General features: G+C 34.8%; 1 non-coding gene across 1 annotated transcript; it reads right to left on the reverse strand.

Moving 5' to 3' along the window:
- Positions 1–17,914: 17,914 nt before the first annotated feature.
- Positions 17,915–18,021, reverse strand: LOC120577983 (small nucleolar RNA R71). The gene has a single exon (XR_005643959.1). It is a non-coding gene; the product is annotated as a small nucleolar RNA R71 (small nucleolar RNA).
- Between the last annotated feature and the right edge of the window lie 242 nt (positions 18,022–18,263).

Below are 18,263 nucleotides of genomic sequence, written 5' to 3' on the forward strand. Positions count from 1 at the left end.
ACACATTCAAATACCAAAAGATACGTACTAGACCTCATTGCATCAAAATGGAAGAGAAAACGAAAAAAAGGAAGAGGTTCCTTCAAAATAAGTCAGCATAATGTAGGCATGGGCGCATGCCATCAAAACTAGTACTCGTTGCTACCCATCCAAACGCACTTTGATTTGATGTGTTTTTCCTTTTTCAATTGGGCTTGAGTTTGGGTATGAGTTTCAATTTTTTCCGATTTCAAAACACGGGTATGAGATAGGTAGCGGAGATATAGATAGACACCCCGAACCCTTACTCAAATCCATCCCCGAACGTTTGATGATCATCATGTTATAAAAATTATCATTGATATTTAAAGGAGCAATCAAATCATTTAGTCAAGGAAATGTTAAAGTGAATATATCTAGATAATTCATTCAACATTGCCATTGGGGCTATAAAAAATATGTTTTTTTTATTAACAAAAGGCTTAAATGTGTGTTTGGTCCCTGCACTTTCACCTAATTTTTGCATTGGTCCCTGCGTCTTTTTTTGTTTGGCATTGGTCATTGCAGTTTGTAAAACTTTTGATTTTAGTTCTTCTGTTAAGTCTCAGTTAAAAAAAATCAAAACTAACGGTGTGCCACGTGGACCAATCTTGACACGTCATATGACACACTAAAAGACAAAATTTTATAATTGAAATAAATAAATTAAAATAATTAATTTTTAATTAGTTTTTTATTATGGATAAATCGTAATGCAAATATATTTACACCGAACATTCCATGTTAATGGTGGCGGGGGTTTCTTTTCATGCAAAATATCATGAAGGCTTCCATTTTCCATGAATTCATATAAGAGTAAACCATATTCCTCATGAATTAGACAAGAGCTTGAAGAATAAATCAGAATTTCCTGCTTATATCTTTCAGTATCACACCACGTGGAATCAGAAGAATGAATCGTGAAGGAGAAGAACCAAAATCGAAGAGAAACAAGACGATAGTGATCAGAATTAAAATCAGATTTATGAATGGTGGTCGGAATCAAATTAGAAGGTTAGGGTCGAAGTTGAAACCCTAAACCCATTTCTTCCCTCTTTCTCTTCTCCTTTCCCGTGTTTTCTTCTTTCTTTCTTTTCTCATCTTCTTTTAAATATCTAATAAAATAATAATAAAAAAAAATTAAAAATTAATTATTTTAATTATAAAATTTTGTCTTTTAGTGTGCCACGTGGCTAGTCATGATTGGTCCACGTGGCACACCTTTAGTTTTGGTTTTTTTTTTTTTTAACTAAGTCTTAATTGAAGGACTAAAACAAAAAATTTTACAAACTGTAGGGACTGACAAACAAAAATAATGCAGAGTCTAATGCCAAAATTGGGTGGAAGTGCAGGGACCAAACACACATTTAAGCCTTAACAAAATGATTTACAATGATACGGGGATGGGACAGGGACACCCGAACAAAGTGATATTCAATTTTTCAGTTTATTGAATATAAATAGATAAAAGGTAAATATATAAAAAGTGAGACGAGAATGAAGAAAGTGAAACCCATCTTTATCCCGCCCTATTGCATGCCTACTAGAATGGTCTAGGCGAGAACTGAGGACAAGAAAGAAGAAAGTGAAACCCATCCTTATCTCGCCCTATTGCATGCCTACTAGAATGGTCTAGGTGAGAAAGACGATCAGCACAAGAGTTAGCCCCCGCAGTTGATGCAACAAATTGTTAGAAATTTTAATTCTAAGTGATCTATGATTACTGGACATCATGTGGCAATCGTGCTATTTCATGCATGTGTAACTATAATGTTTTGGCATGCTTGATTGCCTTGGTGCAGTCTAAAAGTTAAATCATTTTGAAATGTTAATTTTGATGCGCCAACTCGTCTTTTGTGTTGCTAGTTCATTTATGTATATACCATTAACTCATGATAAGAATAACATTAAATCGTTAAACTTGGATGCATATATGTATTTTTTATTTCTAAGTTGGGAGAAAGACAGACATCAGGAGACCACACTGACATCTCAATTAGGTTGGTACCTCGAGAAGCCTCCGTCCTATGTCCGCCAAACTCTAAAATTTTATTAAAAAAGGGGGAAAATTTTATACAATGAGAGGGGGGACTAGGTCAAAATCCTGAAAGAAAAAACAAAAAGAAACATAAAAAAACGACTACGAAAATCTATAGTTGGGCAAGCCAGTTCTGTCTCGATAGAAATCCATATGCAACTCCGCTGGAAGCGTGTCTAACCAAACAAAACCCTGAACTCGAACATTATTCCAATATAACAGATTCATTGGGCAGTTGGAGGATGACCACCCTTTGCACGGGTTTTATAATGCGGCTTTCCGAGGACTTGTTTTTTCATAGCTTGCTGCTGCTTCTTTGAGAGTACTTGCGTTAATCCTTTTGCTGCAGTCCGTTGGTCGTATTCGCGGATTCTAGCCCATAATTCCAAATCACTATGTATGTTTTTGCTAGGAAGTGTTTCGTTCTGTGCAATTGGAACCTGAGATGTTTTGCTAGTAGCTTTTGCGTGTTGGTTAGTATTACCTTGGGGCGCTTCTGATTGGATGTCAAGAGGTGTTGGTGGTGTGCTATGTTCCATATTTGAGGACTCAAAATCAGTAGTACCTTGCACGTCATCGTGCTCAACAAAAGACGATTGTGAAACATCTACAAGTGGAATCTCGTGAACCTAAGATGCCAAATGTCATTGTTCCACTTCATGGGATTGCACGTCAACGTGTGCTTCATCAGAGATCTTTTCGAGCACATGAATTGATGTACTAGGCAGCCAGTCCTTGGGAATTATATCAACATCATTTTGCAATTCAATACTGAAAGTTGCGGCAGTAACATCATTGTTAATAGGCTGAGATGCAACCAACTGTGTAGAGTCATCATGTGTTTCCTTGTGCTGAGTTGGAACAGCCGTGGCACCCTCCAAATCATCTCTGTAACGTCCCGTTATCCCAACAACGTAATTAATAAATATAATCAGAGTTAATCAACTAACGGAATGTCACATTGCTTTTCAAAAATTCTTAAACAGAATAAAATGCTATTTATTAAACTTCAACAACATAGCAACTATTATATAGCAGCGGAAAATTCATAATTCTTCATTAAACAACTTCCAACAATTCTTGGCACATGGCCTCAACAAAATATCCTCAAAATTAAATTCAACATCAACAGGGTCATAATTGATACATAAAGGATGATAAAATACAACGACATGTTATCCCCATCCCGTTACATATCAGAGCCCTAAGACACATGTGAGGAGTCCACTCACAACAACAATAACATCTACTACTCTGGATCACCTGCAAGTTACCCATACGAAGGGCAACATTTCCAAGCAGAAGGGGTGAGATTCACAAACAACAATAATAGATATATAATTCATCAATTGAATCTAACACCCTAAATAACAACAATAATTTAATATACTTATATATTTCATGATCAACAACATTATCAACATTTGGCAATTTCAACCAACAACAGGAACTACTACTCAACCAACAACAACGACTTATGCAATGACATGACAACACTGCTATGACTCAACAACAAATGCGACAATGCACATGCATGTGGTACCATTTTAACGCGTTTGAATGAACGAGCATTCACAGGGCATAAGCCCTCAACAAATTAATGAACTAGCATTCACAGGGCATAAGCCCTCAACAGTTGGAACGATTAAGCATTCCCAGGGCATGAGCCCTCAACGGTTTGAACGACAAGGCGTTCACAGGGCATAAGCCTTCAACAATTATGAGTATGCAATGGACTCAATTTAGTGTATATCAACATCCAACTCTCCTACAACGACAACAACATGACCAACAACATCTACTGCACAACAATGCATATACATATATATAAATATGACTTATGCATCAACATGATCAACTAGCAACACCACAACATTCAACATTGGAATTCAACAACTTGTTTAATTCATTTTCATACAATTATACTTAAATACACAATTAACAATCCTTCATATACAAATCAGCAACTCAGATAAAATATTATAATTAATCAGGATTATTAATATACCCAAGATTCCAGCCCAACCGTATACAAAATTGCAAAAGCGGCTCTCAGCTACTGAGCAACTCGCGAGGCGAGTGCATTTGCTCACTATGGCGAACTCAAGAAATGAGCTACTCGCTATGGCGAGTACTGTAACACCCCGTTTTCCCAATATGAAAATTTCTTAAAACATTTATCAGAGTAAGCATCGTAAACAACGGGATATCACATAAAACGTAATCCAAAACAGTTAAATAATGATTTAACCAAATATCTTAAACATTTGCAGCGGAAAGTCTTAACCATAATTCATGAAACGTTTTGGCACGCAGGCCCAACAAGTATCTCAAAAGAGTTAATCAAAACAGTAAATTTTCATGGCAGTTCACGTAAGAGAATGAAGCATGTTATAGCATAAAACCCCATCCCGTTACGTATCAGAGCGACCTAGACGACACAGTGAAGGCAAGGCCACTCACGACGGAAACAGCACACTAAGCACGATCACCTGCACGTTACCCACGGTCGAGGTAACATTCAAACAGAAGGGGTGAGATTTCATAACAGAATAACATTAATCAATGCAATAAAGAATCATGAATTAACATCCTAATTAATCTTGATCATAATCAATTTAAAACATAATCATCATTGTATCTTTAATAAGCATTTATCACGTAATCACATAATTAATCATCTTCAACAATATAACGTTATCACGTAATCACATAATCAATCATCATCAACATAGCATAATAGACATGACAATGTGACAATGCTCCTAGACTCCGTATATGCATGTGGTACCAATCGTCATCATAAGTATAAATATACTTTAATCGTGCGGAGGACAAAGCTCCTAATAATCGTGCGGAGGACAAAGCTCCTAATAAAACGTGGTGAGGACTAAGCTCAATGATATGCTATGCATGGACTCTTAACAACAAAACATCGTAATCATCGTAATCATGTGCATTCAATAACTTGAAGCGAAACGTCATCATTTTCATTATATTCATAAATAAACATTGCATACTCAGTTAAATAACAGCAGCAGCATGGTCAAGTCACTTAACAGCAGGGAGATATCAATATATCAACAGCAATTCAATAGAATCATAATCATTTCATTATATCTCACATATTGCATAATACATTAATCATGCTCAATTAATATCAACATATCTTAATAGCTTTACAGACTGCATTAAACGTTATCATTAGGTTTCACTACCAGTTAGGGGTTCACTCTTGATCAAAAGGTGCGACACAGATCGCACAACCACTCAACAGCTACATTCTGGACTTGCTCGCGAGGCGAGAGTTCTCACTCGCCATGGCGAGTACCACTCAGATTCCCAACTAATGTTGTTTTGGGTTCAATCCTGTCCTAAAATCATTCCTAATCATCTCTAGGTATGTTTAGGCACTTAAAGGCACTCAAGGTCCAACTAAAAAGTCGAAACTACAAAATCTAACATGCTCTCTGCCTTAGCTCGCTATGGCGAGTAAGACTGCTCGCTGTGGCGAGCGATACCAAAGTAACTCGCGAGGCGAAGGGAATGGCTCGCGTGGCGAGCGATGAAGCTCATCACTCGCGAGGCGAGGATCATAGCTCGGCGTGGCGAGCGATGAATGTCGCTACGGCCAGGCTTCCTAAAATCACAAAAATTCATCGATTAACATGGTTCTAAGTCTGATACTGATTCCAAAGTTTGTCCTAAACATTATCTAAGGTCCAGGAATACTTTCTACATCAATCTAACCAATTTCCACCGTTTATTCTCGAATTTTAGGGATTTGACCTAGTTTTCGTTTTCTCCATCCAATCCTAATTCTTGCTAACTAATCATCAGAATTACATTCACTAATGTTACTGAGTTATTAGTCCCACCCTTACCTGGTTATGAAGAAATCGCAGCCCTCTTTGGTCTCTTGCTCCTCTCTAAGCTTTTTCTCCCTTTTCCAAAAGTTTTCACGTACAAAGTGTTTTTTCTAAACCTAGGTCTATTCTTTTATATCTCTCCTTAATAACTTATCTTATTTCACTTTCTCCCCCAAAACTATCTAAAATATCAAAACAGCCCTCAACTAAATATTTTTCAAATCTTTATTTTATTTAACGATAAAATAAATTCTCTAATCTTATCAAATCCTCCAAAACTCATAACTTATCACGTCATCAATCAAATCATCAAAATCACCACAAATCATCAAAACATATCAAAATCATGCATATATTATATAATTATAATATAATTGCCTAAACTCGATTAAATAACGATTAAACGAAAGTGGGCGTTACAAGTACGTGGCGAGCAAGAAAAATGGTGCTCTCGGGAGTTTTGACATTTTTCTCACTAAATCTTCATTTTTAAGCTCCCTAATCATCTTTTTAATCTAAAAATTGTCCAAGTCCTCTCTAAAAACACCCAGGCACTCAAAACCATTCAACTTACATCTTATAACAACATTTTAAAAATCATGATTCCTCACTCAGGTACTCGCTACGGCGAGTGGTCTTGCTCGTGAGGCGAGCGATGAAAAGGCTTGCTTGTGAGGCGAGTCAGCTTACTCGCCATGGCGAGCGATGAAAAGGCTTGCTTGTATAACCATTACCATTGAGAGTTAGTCTCACCCTTACCTTGATTTGATGAACAAAGCTCTTCAAAAATCAGTTTCTCCCCTCTTGGCTCTTCTCTTGGTTTTTCTCCCAAAAACTACTCGCACGTAAAACTGTTTTTCTGACTTCTCCAACTCCTTACTTAACTCCCCCTTAATTCTAATTAACTCCCACTTAATTCCCTTAATTAAAATATAACCCCCAAAACTCCAAATAATTATAATTCCCACTTAAATTATTAAATAAATAAAAATAGTCATTTAATAAAACACATCACAACATAAAATCAACATAAATTATTTAAAATCATATAAAAGACTATAAATCAACTAAAAATAATTAACTAACAACTAGGGCGTTACAATCTCTGTCATCAGGATGAGAAGCTGCCAAACGGGAGGGTTCTACGCAAGGATCATCTTGCTAAATGGGGACATCAGTAGCACCAGCCAAAATAGTGGTCGCATGAATCGTATCATTGTGCTGAATGGGCGCCACAGTTGCAAAAGCCTTTTAGGAACCAATTCCCTATCGGTTTCCACCCTTGCTTTGGTTTTTGTGAATGTACCGGCTCCTTTCCCTTATCAATTGGCTACTCCTGAGTACTTCAGTGATGTAACTAACGACATGATGTAGTGACCGATACTTTCACAGTGAGTGAAAAAGTCTGGGAGACCCTCTATTTAAATAGCAACGGGGAAAGCATAACCCTCCTGTTCGACCATGACCTCATAAAAAATATTCTTTGAGAGATCCAAATCCAAGAGAATCTGTGCATAGTGGTCGTACAATCTATTCGTTGTTACATTGTCAATCAGTAACGGCGTTCCAACCGTTTCTGCAATTTCATCAGTGTCCTCTCCATCCAATACTCTTGCGGTAATTCCCACAGCCAGATCTAAACTTGCGTGTGATTTTGTCGTTGTGTATGTAGATTAAAGTCCTTAGTCTATTCAAACAGTCTAAGTACTCCCGACTTCAAGCTTATAGTACCGGCGGCCCAAACAATGTGCATGCCTTCTTGTGAGGCAAAAAAGAATTAATAAAATCCTCAGTCAAGGGAAAGCATACGCAAAATCCCTTTCACATTCCATAACTTCTGTAACTTGGCAGTGATGTCTTTGGACACATAGGGTTTGTCTCCTTTGTTCAGAACCAGTCGACCATGAAGGTTAATTTTGCAGAAGTCTAACCCTCGGGAGTAAGCAGCAGTGGAAACTATAATGGACTATGTTTCTTCAGTGACTAAGCGCATGTGAGGTCCTTTGTAGTCCTCGAACATGTCCAAATTATTGTTTGTTAGGTTGCTCTATGTTGAATTGGTCCCTTACTATTTCTAAGACGATAGGGCTTGTAACATCCCACTTGTCTGCAACGAGAGTTTTATCAGCTGAATGTATCTGAGGTTAAGTATTCAAAAATTCATTTACGACGAGGAATGTTTTATGATTGAGTGTCAGTAAAGTACATGTTCAGTTATCGGTATTAGATTAAACACGACTAAGGCGAAGGGCATTTTGGTAATTGCACCAAGGGGTATATAAATATTTTTGTGAACATTCGTAGGAAAGCTAACAAGCATAGCTACGACATAGGTGCATCGAAAATTATTTTAAACGAAGATATCTTGGATTTTTTTTGGCAAAATTTCATTGGAAAATAACGTGAATCTCGTAGCAAACATTTATGAAAAATCGATTTATCTCATGTTTCACATAACTTATTGACCAATAATTGTTTAATTTATGGTTTTGTATGTTTCTGGTGACTAATGGTTGATTTTTAGAATTTTTAAAAATTCGGGCTAAATGGAGGCCAAGTGAATTACCTTGTTAATTTTCGGATTTAACTTGTTTTTTACACTTTCTCACTTAAACGCCCATAACATGGGATGTCCATATCCGGTCGGAGCTTGTGAACATTCGTTGGAAAGCTAACAAGCATAGCTACCACCTTGGTGAGTCGGAAATTATTTTAAATGAAGAAATCTTGGTTTTTGGAAAAATTCCATTAGAAAGGAACGCGAATCTCTAGGAAACATTTATGAAAACCCCATTAATCTCATCTTTTGCATAACTTATTGACCAATTATTGTTTAATTTGTGATTTTGTATGTTTAAGGTGACTAATGGTTGATTTTTAGAATTTTTAAAAATTCAGGCTAAATGGAGGCCAAGTGAATTACCTTGTTAATTTTCGGATTTTACTTGTTTTTGACCCCTTCTCACTAAAACGGCCATAATTTGGGATGTCCTTATCCGGTCGGAGCTTGTGAACATTCTTTGGAATGCTAACAAGCATAGCTACGACATCCGTTAATTAGAAATTATTTTAAAGGAAGATATCTTGGATTTGTTTTGGCTAAATTCCATTAGAAAGGAACGCGAATCTCGTAGGAAACATTGATGAAAAACCCATTTATCTCATTTTTCGCATAACTTATTGACCAATTATTGTTTAATTTGTGGTTTTGTATCTTTCAAGTGACTAATGTTTGATTTTTAGAATTTTTAAAAATCGGGCTAAATGGAGGCCAAGTTAATTACCTTCTTAATTTTCGGATTTTACTTGTTTTTGACCCTTTCTCACTAAAACGGCCATAACTTGGGATGTGCATATCCGGTCGGAGCTTGTGAATATTCGTTGGAAAGCTAACAAGCATAGCTACCACATTGGTGAGTTGGAAATTTTTTTGAAAGAAGAAATCTTGGTTTTTTTTCTACAAATATCCATTAGAAAGGAACGCGAATCTCGTAGGAAACATTTATGAAAAACCCATTAATCTCATCTTTCGCATAACTTATTGAATAATTATTGTTTAATTTGTGGTTTTTTATATTTCAAGTGACTAATGGTTGATTTTTAGAATTTTTATAAATTCGGGATAAATGGAATCCAAGTGAATTACCTTGTTAATTTTTGGATTTTACTTGTTTTTGACCCTTTCTCACTAAAACGGCCATAACTTGGAATATTCGTTGGAAAGCTAACAAGCATAGATATGAGATCAATGCGTCGGAAATTTTTTTAAACGAAGATGTCTTGGATTCTTTTGGCAAAAATCCATTAGAAAGGAACGCGAATCTCGTAGGAAACATTTATGAAAAACCCATTTATCTCATCTTTCACATAACTTATTGACCAATTATTGTTTAATTTGTGGTTTTGTATCTTTCTAAAGACTAATGGTTGAGTTTTAAAATTTTTAAAAATCGGGCTGTATGGAGGCCAAGTTAATTACCTTCTTAATTTTCGGATTTTACTTGTTTTTGACCCTGTCTCACTAAAACGGCCATAACTTGGGATGTTCTTATCCGGTCGGAGCTTGTGAACATTCGTTGGAAAGCTAACAAGCATAGATATAAGCTCGATGCGTCGGAAATTTTTTGAAACGACGATGTCTTGGATTCTTTTGGCCAAATTCCATTAAAAGGAACGTGAAACTCGTAGGAAACATTTATGAAAAACCGATTTATCTCATGTTTCGCATAACTTATTGACCAATAATTGTTTAATTTGTGGTTTTGTATGTTTCAGGTGACTAATGATTGATTTTTAGTATTTTTAAAAATTCGGGCTATATGGAGGCCAAGTGAATTACCTTGTTAATTTTCGGATTTAACTTGTTTTTGACCCTTTCTCACTAAAACGCCCATAACATGGGATGTTCTTATCCGATCGGAGCATGTGAACATTCGTTGGAAAGCTCACAAGAATAGATATGACCTCGATGCGTCGGAAATTTTTTTAAACGAAGATGTCTTTGATTTTTATGTCAAAATTCCATTAAAAGGAACGTGAAACTCGTAGGTAATATTTATGAAAAACCCATTTATTTCATTTTTCCCAAAACTTATTGACCAATTATTGTTTAATTTGTGGTTTTGTAAATTTCAAGTGACTAATGATTGATTTTTAGAATTTTTAAAAATTCGGGCTAAATGGAGGCCAAGTGAATTACCTTGTTAGTTTTCGGATTTTACTTGTTTTTGACCCTTTCTCACTAAAACGCCCATAACTTGGGATGTCCATATCCGGTCGGAGCTTGTGAATATTCGTTGGAAAGCTAACAAGCATAGCTACCACATTGGTGAGTTGGAAATTTTTTTGAAAGAAGAAATCTTGGTTTTTTTTCTTCTGCAAATATCCATTAGAAAAAACGCGAATCTCGTAGGAAACATTTATGAAAAACCCATTAATCTCATCTTTGGCATAACTTATTGACTAATTATTGTTTAATTTGTGGTTTTGTATATTTCAAGTGACTAATGGTTAATTTTTAGAATTTTTATAAATTCGGGCTAAATGGAGGCCAAGTGAATTACCTTGTTAATTTTTGGATTTTACTTGTTTTTGACCCTTTCTCACTAAAACGCCCATAACTTGGGATGTCCATATCCGGTCGGAGCTTGTGAATATTCGTTGGAAAGCTAACAAGCATAGCTACCACATTGGTGAGTTGGAAATTTTTTTGAAAGAAAAAATCTTGGTTTTTTTTCTTCTGCAAATATCCATTAGAAAAGAACGCGAATCTCGTAGGAAACATTTATGAAAAACCCATTAATCTCATCATTGGCATAACTTATTGACTAATTATTGTTTAATTTGTGGTTTTGTATATTTCAAGTGACTAATGGTTGATTTTTAGAATTTTTATCAATTCGGGCTAAATGGAGGCCAAGTGAATTACCTTGTTAATTTTTGGATTTTACTTGTTTTTGACCCTTTCTCACTAAAACGGCCATAACTTGGGATGTTCTTATTCGGTCGGAGCTTTTGAAGATTCGTTGGAAAGCTAACTAGCATAGCTACCACCTTCGTGAGTTGGAAATTTTTTTGAAAGAAAAAATCTTGGTTTTTTTTCTTCTGCAAATATCCATTAGAAAAGAACGCGAATCTCGTAGGAAACATTTATGAAAAACCCATTAATCTCATCTTTGGCATAACTTATTGACTAATTATTGTTTAATTTGTGATTTTGTATGTTTCAGGTGACTAATGGTTGAGTTTTAGAATTTTTAAAAACTCAGGTTAAATGGAGGCCAAGTGAATTACCTAGTTAATTTTCGGATTTTACTTGTTTTTGTCCCCTTTTCACTAAAACGGCCATAATTTGGGATGTCCTTATCCGGTCGGAGCTTGTGAAAATTCGTTGGAATGATAACAAGCATAGCTACGACATCGGTGGATCCGAAATTATTTTAAAGGAAGATATATTGGATTTTTTTTGGCTAAATTTCATTAGAAAGGAACACGAATCTCGTTGGAAACATTTATGAAAAACCCATTTATCTCATTTTTCCCAAAACTTTTTGACCAATTATTGTTTAATTTGTGGTTTTGTATCTTTCAAGTGACTAATGGTTGATTTTTAGAATTTTTATAAATTCAGGTTAAATGGAGGCCAAGTGAATTACCTTGTTAATTTTTGGATTTTACTTGTTTTTGACCCTTTCTCACTAAAACGGCCATAACTTGGGATGTCCTTATCCGGTCGGAGCTTTTGAAGATTCGTTGGAAAGCTAACAAGCATAGCTACCACCTTGGTGAGTCGGAAATTTTTTTAAACGAAGAAATTTCTGTTTTTTTTTTTTGGCAAAATTCCACTACAAAGGAACGCGAATCTTGTGGGAAACATTTATGAAAAACCCATTTAACTCATCTTGTGCATAACTTATTAACCAATTAATGTTTAATTTGTGGTTTTTGTATCTTCCAAGTGACTAATGGTTGATTTTTAGAATTTTTAAAAATTCGGGCTAAATGAAGGCCAAGTGAATTACCTTGTTAATTTTCGGATTTAACTTGTTTTTGACCCTTTCTCACTAAAACGCCCATAACATGGGATGTCCATATCCGGTCGGAGCTTGTGAACATTCGTTGGAAAGCTAACAAGCATAGCTACCACCTTGGTGAGTTGGAAATTATTTTAAACGAAGAAATCTTGGTTTTTTTTTGGAAAAATTCCATTAGAAAGGAACGCGAATCTCGTTGGAAACATTTCTGAAAACCCCATTATTCTCATCTTTCTCATAATTTATTGACCAATTATTGTTTAATTTGTGATTTTGTATATTTCAAGTGACTAATGGTTGATTTTTAGAATTTTTATAAATTCGGGTTAAATGGAGGTCAAGTGAATTACCTTGTTAATTTTTGGATTTTACTTGTTTTTGACCCTTTCTCACTAAAACGCCCATAACTTGGGATGTCCTTATCCGGTCAGAGCTTTTGAAGATTCGTTGGACAGCTAACTAGCATAGGTACCACCTTCGTGAGTCGGAATTTTTTTTAAACGAAGAAATCTTGGTTTTGTTTTTGGCAAAATTCCATTAGAAAGGAACGCGAATCTCGTAGGAAACATTTATGAAAAACCCATTAATCTCATCTTTCGCATAACTTATTGACCAATTATTTTTTAATTTGTGATTTTGTATGTTTCAGGTGACTAATGGTTGATTTTTAGAATTTTTAAAAATTCAGGTTAAATGGAGGCCAAGTGAATTACCTAGATAATTTTCGGATTTTACTTGTTTTTGTCCCCTTTTCACTAAAACGGCCATAATTTGGGATGTCCTTATCCGGTCGGAGCTTGCGAAAATTCGTTGGAATGATAACAAGGATAGCTACGACATCGGTGGATCCGAAATTATTTTAAAGGAAGATATATTGGATTTGTTTTGGCTAAATTTCATTAGAAAGGAACGCGAATCTCGTTGGAAACATTTATGAAAAACCCATTTATCTCATTTTTCCCAAAACTTTTTGACCAATTATTGTTTAATTTGTGGTTTTGTATCTTTCAAGTGACTAATGGTTGATTTTTAGAATTTTTATAAATTCGGGTTAAATGGAGGCCAAGTGAATTACCTTGTTAATTTTAGGATTTTACTTGTTTTTGACCCTTTTTCACTAAAACGGCCATAAGTTGGGATGTCCTTATCCGGTCGGAGCTTTTGAAGATTCGTTGGAAAGCTAACAAGCATAGCTACCACCTTGGTGAGTCGGAAATTTTTTTAAACGAAGAAATCTCTTTTTTGTTTTTGGCAAAATTCCACTACAAAGGAACGCGAATCTTGTGGGAAACATTTATGAAAAACCCATTTAACTCATCTTGTGCATAACTTATTAACCAATTAATGTTTAATTTGTGGTTTTGTATCTTTCAAGTGACTAATGGTTGATTTTTAGAATTTTTAAAAGTTTTGGCTAAATGAAGGCCAAGTGAATTACCTTGTTAATTTTCGGATTTAACTTGTTTTTGACCCTTTCTCACTAAAACGCCCATAACATGGGATGTCCATATCCGGTCGGAGCTTGTGAACATTCGTTGGAAAGCCAACAAGCATAGCTACCACCTTGGTGAGTCGGAAATTATTTTAAACGAAGAAATCTTGGTTTTTTTTTGGAAAAATTCCATTAGAAAGGAACGCGAATCTCGTTGGAAACATTTCTGAAAACCCCATTATTCTCATCTTTCGCATAATTTATTGACCAATTATTGTTTAATTTGTGATTTTGTATATTTCAAGTGACTAATGGTTGATTTTTAGAATTTTTATAAATTCGGGTTAAATGGAGGCCAAGTGACCTTGTTAATTTTTGGATTTTACTTGTTTTTGACCCTTTCTCACTAAAACGCCCATAACTTGGGATGTCCTTATCCGGTCGGAGCTTTTGAAGATTCGTTGGACAGCTAACTAGCATAGCTACCACCTTCGTGAGTCGGAAATTTTTTTAAACGAAGAAATCTTGGTTTTTTTTTTGGCAAAATTCCATTAAAAAGGAACGCGAATCTTGTAGGAAACATTTATGAAAAACCCATTAATCTCTTTTTTGATAAAGCTAGAAAAATGCATTAAAAGAATAAAGGAAAAGTACAAAATTGGGGGGACGAAGCCAAAACCCAATTAAACATAAAAGACCATAATAAAAGCAAAGACACTTCCTAAGTAGCCTAACTCACACTGCTACTAAGGATAGAACCATGTTGTATTAAAAGAGTATACTTCATCCATGCAAGAGAAGGCCACACATTGAGCTTTATTAAGTAAACTAGCAGGAGTGTAGAGTTCATTCCACAAACACCAGATAATTGGGGTAATGTTATTGAGGATATGATGATGAAGATTAAGCCTCCTCCAGAACCATGATGGAATAGAGTAAAAGCTACCAGTGGTTTAGCAAGGAACAAGTAATATGGCTTGTGAGTTTGGATCATATGAAACAAGTGTATTGGGTCTCAAGATTACCAACTCCCCTTATGTTTTCGCATAACTTATTGACCAATTATTGTTTAATTTGTGATTTTGTATGTTTCAGGTGACTAATGGTTGATTTTTAGAATTTTTCAAAATTCAGGTTAAATGGAGGCCAAGTGAATTACCTAGTTAATTTTCGGATTTTACTTGTTTTTGTCCCCTTTTCACTAAAACGGCCATAATTTGGGATGTCCTTATCCGGTCAGAGCTTGTGAAAATTCGTTGGAATGATAACAAGCATAGCTACGACATCGGTGGATCCGAAATTATTTTAAAGGAAGATATATTGGATTTGTTTTGGCTAAATTTCATTAGAAAGGAACGCGAATCTCGTAGGAAACATTTATGAAAAACCCATTTATCTCATTTTTCCCAAAACTTTTTGACAAATTATTGTTTAATTTGTGGTTTTGTATCTTTCAAATGACTAACGGTTGATTTTTATAATTTATATAAATTCGGGTTAAATGGAGGCCAAGTCATGAATTACCTTGTTAATTTTTGGATTTTACTTGTTTTTGACCCTTTCGCACTAAAACGGCCATAACTTGGGATGTCCTTATCCGGTCAGAGTTTTTGAAGATTCGTTTGAAAGCTAACAAGCATAGCTACCACCTTGGTGAGTCGGAAATTTTTTTAAACGAAGAAATCTCTTTTTTTTTTTGGCAAAATTCCACTACAAAGGAACGCAATCTTGTGGGAAACATTTATGAAAAACCCATTTAACTCATCTTGTGCATAACTTATTAACCAATTAATGTTTAATTTGTGGTTTTGTGTCTTTCACGTGACTAATGATTGATTTTTAGAATTTTTAAAAATTCGGGCTAAATGAAGGCCAAGTGAATTACCTTGTTAATTTTCGGATTTAACTTGTTTTTGACCCTTTCTCACTAAAACGCCCATAACATGGGATGTCCATATCCGGTTGATGAGTCATTATTATATCTATTTTATCCATAATATTTAGTATTGTTTTATTTAGATTTTAGTTAGATTTATATTTATAATATTTCCTTTTTGAATTATATTACTACAATTGCATATTTTATATTTCAGGAATGAATTTTGGATGGATTGAGTCTTGGAGCAAAAGAAAGGATTGGAACTGATTCGGTGCAGAAAAACGAAGATTCGGAAGACAAAATATGTCTCCCCCAAGTCAGAACCGTGGCACGGTCCGTGCTAGGCTTGGCACGGCCGTGCCACCTTCCAATGCCTCTTTTGCTGCTTTTGCTTAGATTTTAAGCTACTCTATTTTTAGCCCAAATGTAATAGCTTAGATTTTAAGTCGAATAAATTCTATAAATAGAGTAGCCATCCATCACAAATAATCATCTTTTCTTGGAATGCAATATGTGACAATTGTCTTTCTAATAAAAGTTCATTTTACTTTCTTGCTATTTACTTTTATGTTTTCTCTCTTCTTCTCCTTGTCTACAATGAACGTCAGTGAGTAGACTTCTCTTGTCTTGGGATTGTTGGATAAGTCTAATGACATAATCCTAATCAAACCAAGCTTTAAACCTTAATCTTATGTAACCCTAATTCCTTATCTAAATTCACCGCTTTAACATGGATCAACCATTATCAAACTGTGGAAACGAAAGTGGAGGGTTTGATAATTGTTTATCCATCATCTCAAATATCAATTCATAAAACGAAAGTGGAGCTTTGATATTCGAACAAGTGAATTTAGACAAGGATTGCAAAGTCAGTGAAATAGGCTTTGCAATCTTTGAGACATATAGTTTCGATCTTCGAGGGAACTAATAACAATCAAGTCAGCGAAATAGGCTTGGTTGTTAGAGGAACCAAAATCTAATAGTAATCAAGTCAGCGAAATAGGCTTGGTTGCTAGAGGAACAAAAGAGAAACTGTCTTGAGAAATTAGGTCTAACATAAAGTTATAAGTTTAATAGTTTGGTTTGAGAAGGACTTGTCGTTAGGATGTACCAATAACCCCAAGGCTTTATTCTTTTATTTTATTATTTGCTTTTAATTAAAAACCCAAAGTTTTCTACCTTATAAACCTTTAGTCTAATCATTATCTAAAGTCAATTAAATTCCTAACTCCCTGTCGGAACGATACTCTATTTTTACTACTTCGATAGAACCGTGCACTTGCGGTTTTATCCCATCAAGTTTTTGGCGCCGCTGCCGGGGAGTTATTGTAATTTGATTAACTTTTCAATAGTGTTTAGTCTAAAAAAAAAAAAATTATATAAGTAAATAAAGTATATTTATATATATATAAAAATATTTTATTTCATTTTCTTATCTTTTTATTTTTTTATATATTTATCTCTCTCTCTCTCTCTCTATAAAAAAAAAACAAAAAAAAAAAATATATTTATATATAAAATATATCTCTCTCTCTCTCTCTCTCTCTATAAATAAAAATATATATATATTTTCTTTCCTTTTCTTATCTATTTATTTTTTTTTATTTTACTATTATTATTTTATATATATATATATATATATATATATATATATATATATAAAATATTTCTCCCTCCCTTTCTCCTTATTTTATTTTATTTTTATTCTTTTTATTATTTTTTATTTTCTATCTTTAACCGTTTTGATTTCAGGCATGGCTCAATGAAGATAATAACGATATGGATGAGAAACGTGCTCTCAAAGAGTATGCAATCACATCTTCAGATGAGCCGTACGATGCTACTGTGTACCCAACGGTTGAAGGTAGTAAATTTGAAATAAAGCCTGCACTTATTTACCTAGTGCAGCAAAATCAATTTTTCAGATCACCCGCTGAGGATCCGAATCTTCATGTTTCAATTTTTCTAAGACTCAGTGAAACTTTGAAGGCAAACCAAGAGGCCGTAAGGCTGCACCTCTTTCCTTTCTCTTTGAGGGATAGAGCTAGTGCTTGGTTTCATTCATTGAAAAATGGTTATATAATTTCATGGGACCAAATGAGGAAGGCATTTCTTTCCCAATTCTTTCCCCATAGTAAAACTGCTCAATTAAGGAGTCAAATCACACAATTCACTCAAAAAGATGGTGAATCTCTTTACAATGCGTGGGAGCGTTTCAAAGAAATGCTTAGGCTTTGCCCCCATCATGGTTTTGAGAATTGGCTTATTATCCACACTTTTTATAATGGTCTTTTGTTTTCCACAAAAATGAATGTTGATGCAGCTGCAGGTGGAGCTTTGATGAATAAAACTTACACAGGAGCCTATGATTTGATCGAGAACATGGCATACAACCACTATCAGTGGACAAGTGAGAGAGTTATCACTGAAGGTACTCCTCCACCCTCTAAAAAAGAGGAAGGTATGTGCCAGGTTTCTACCCTTGATCATCTAT

This window comes from Medicago truncatula, chromosome 1 (assembly GCF_003473485.1).
Source record: "Medicago truncatula cultivar Jemalong A17 chromosome 1, MtrunA17r5.0-ANR, whole genome shotgun sequence".
Taxonomy (NCBI): Eukaryota; Viridiplantae; Streptophyta; class Magnoliopsida; order Fabales; family Fabaceae; genus Medicago; species Medicago truncatula.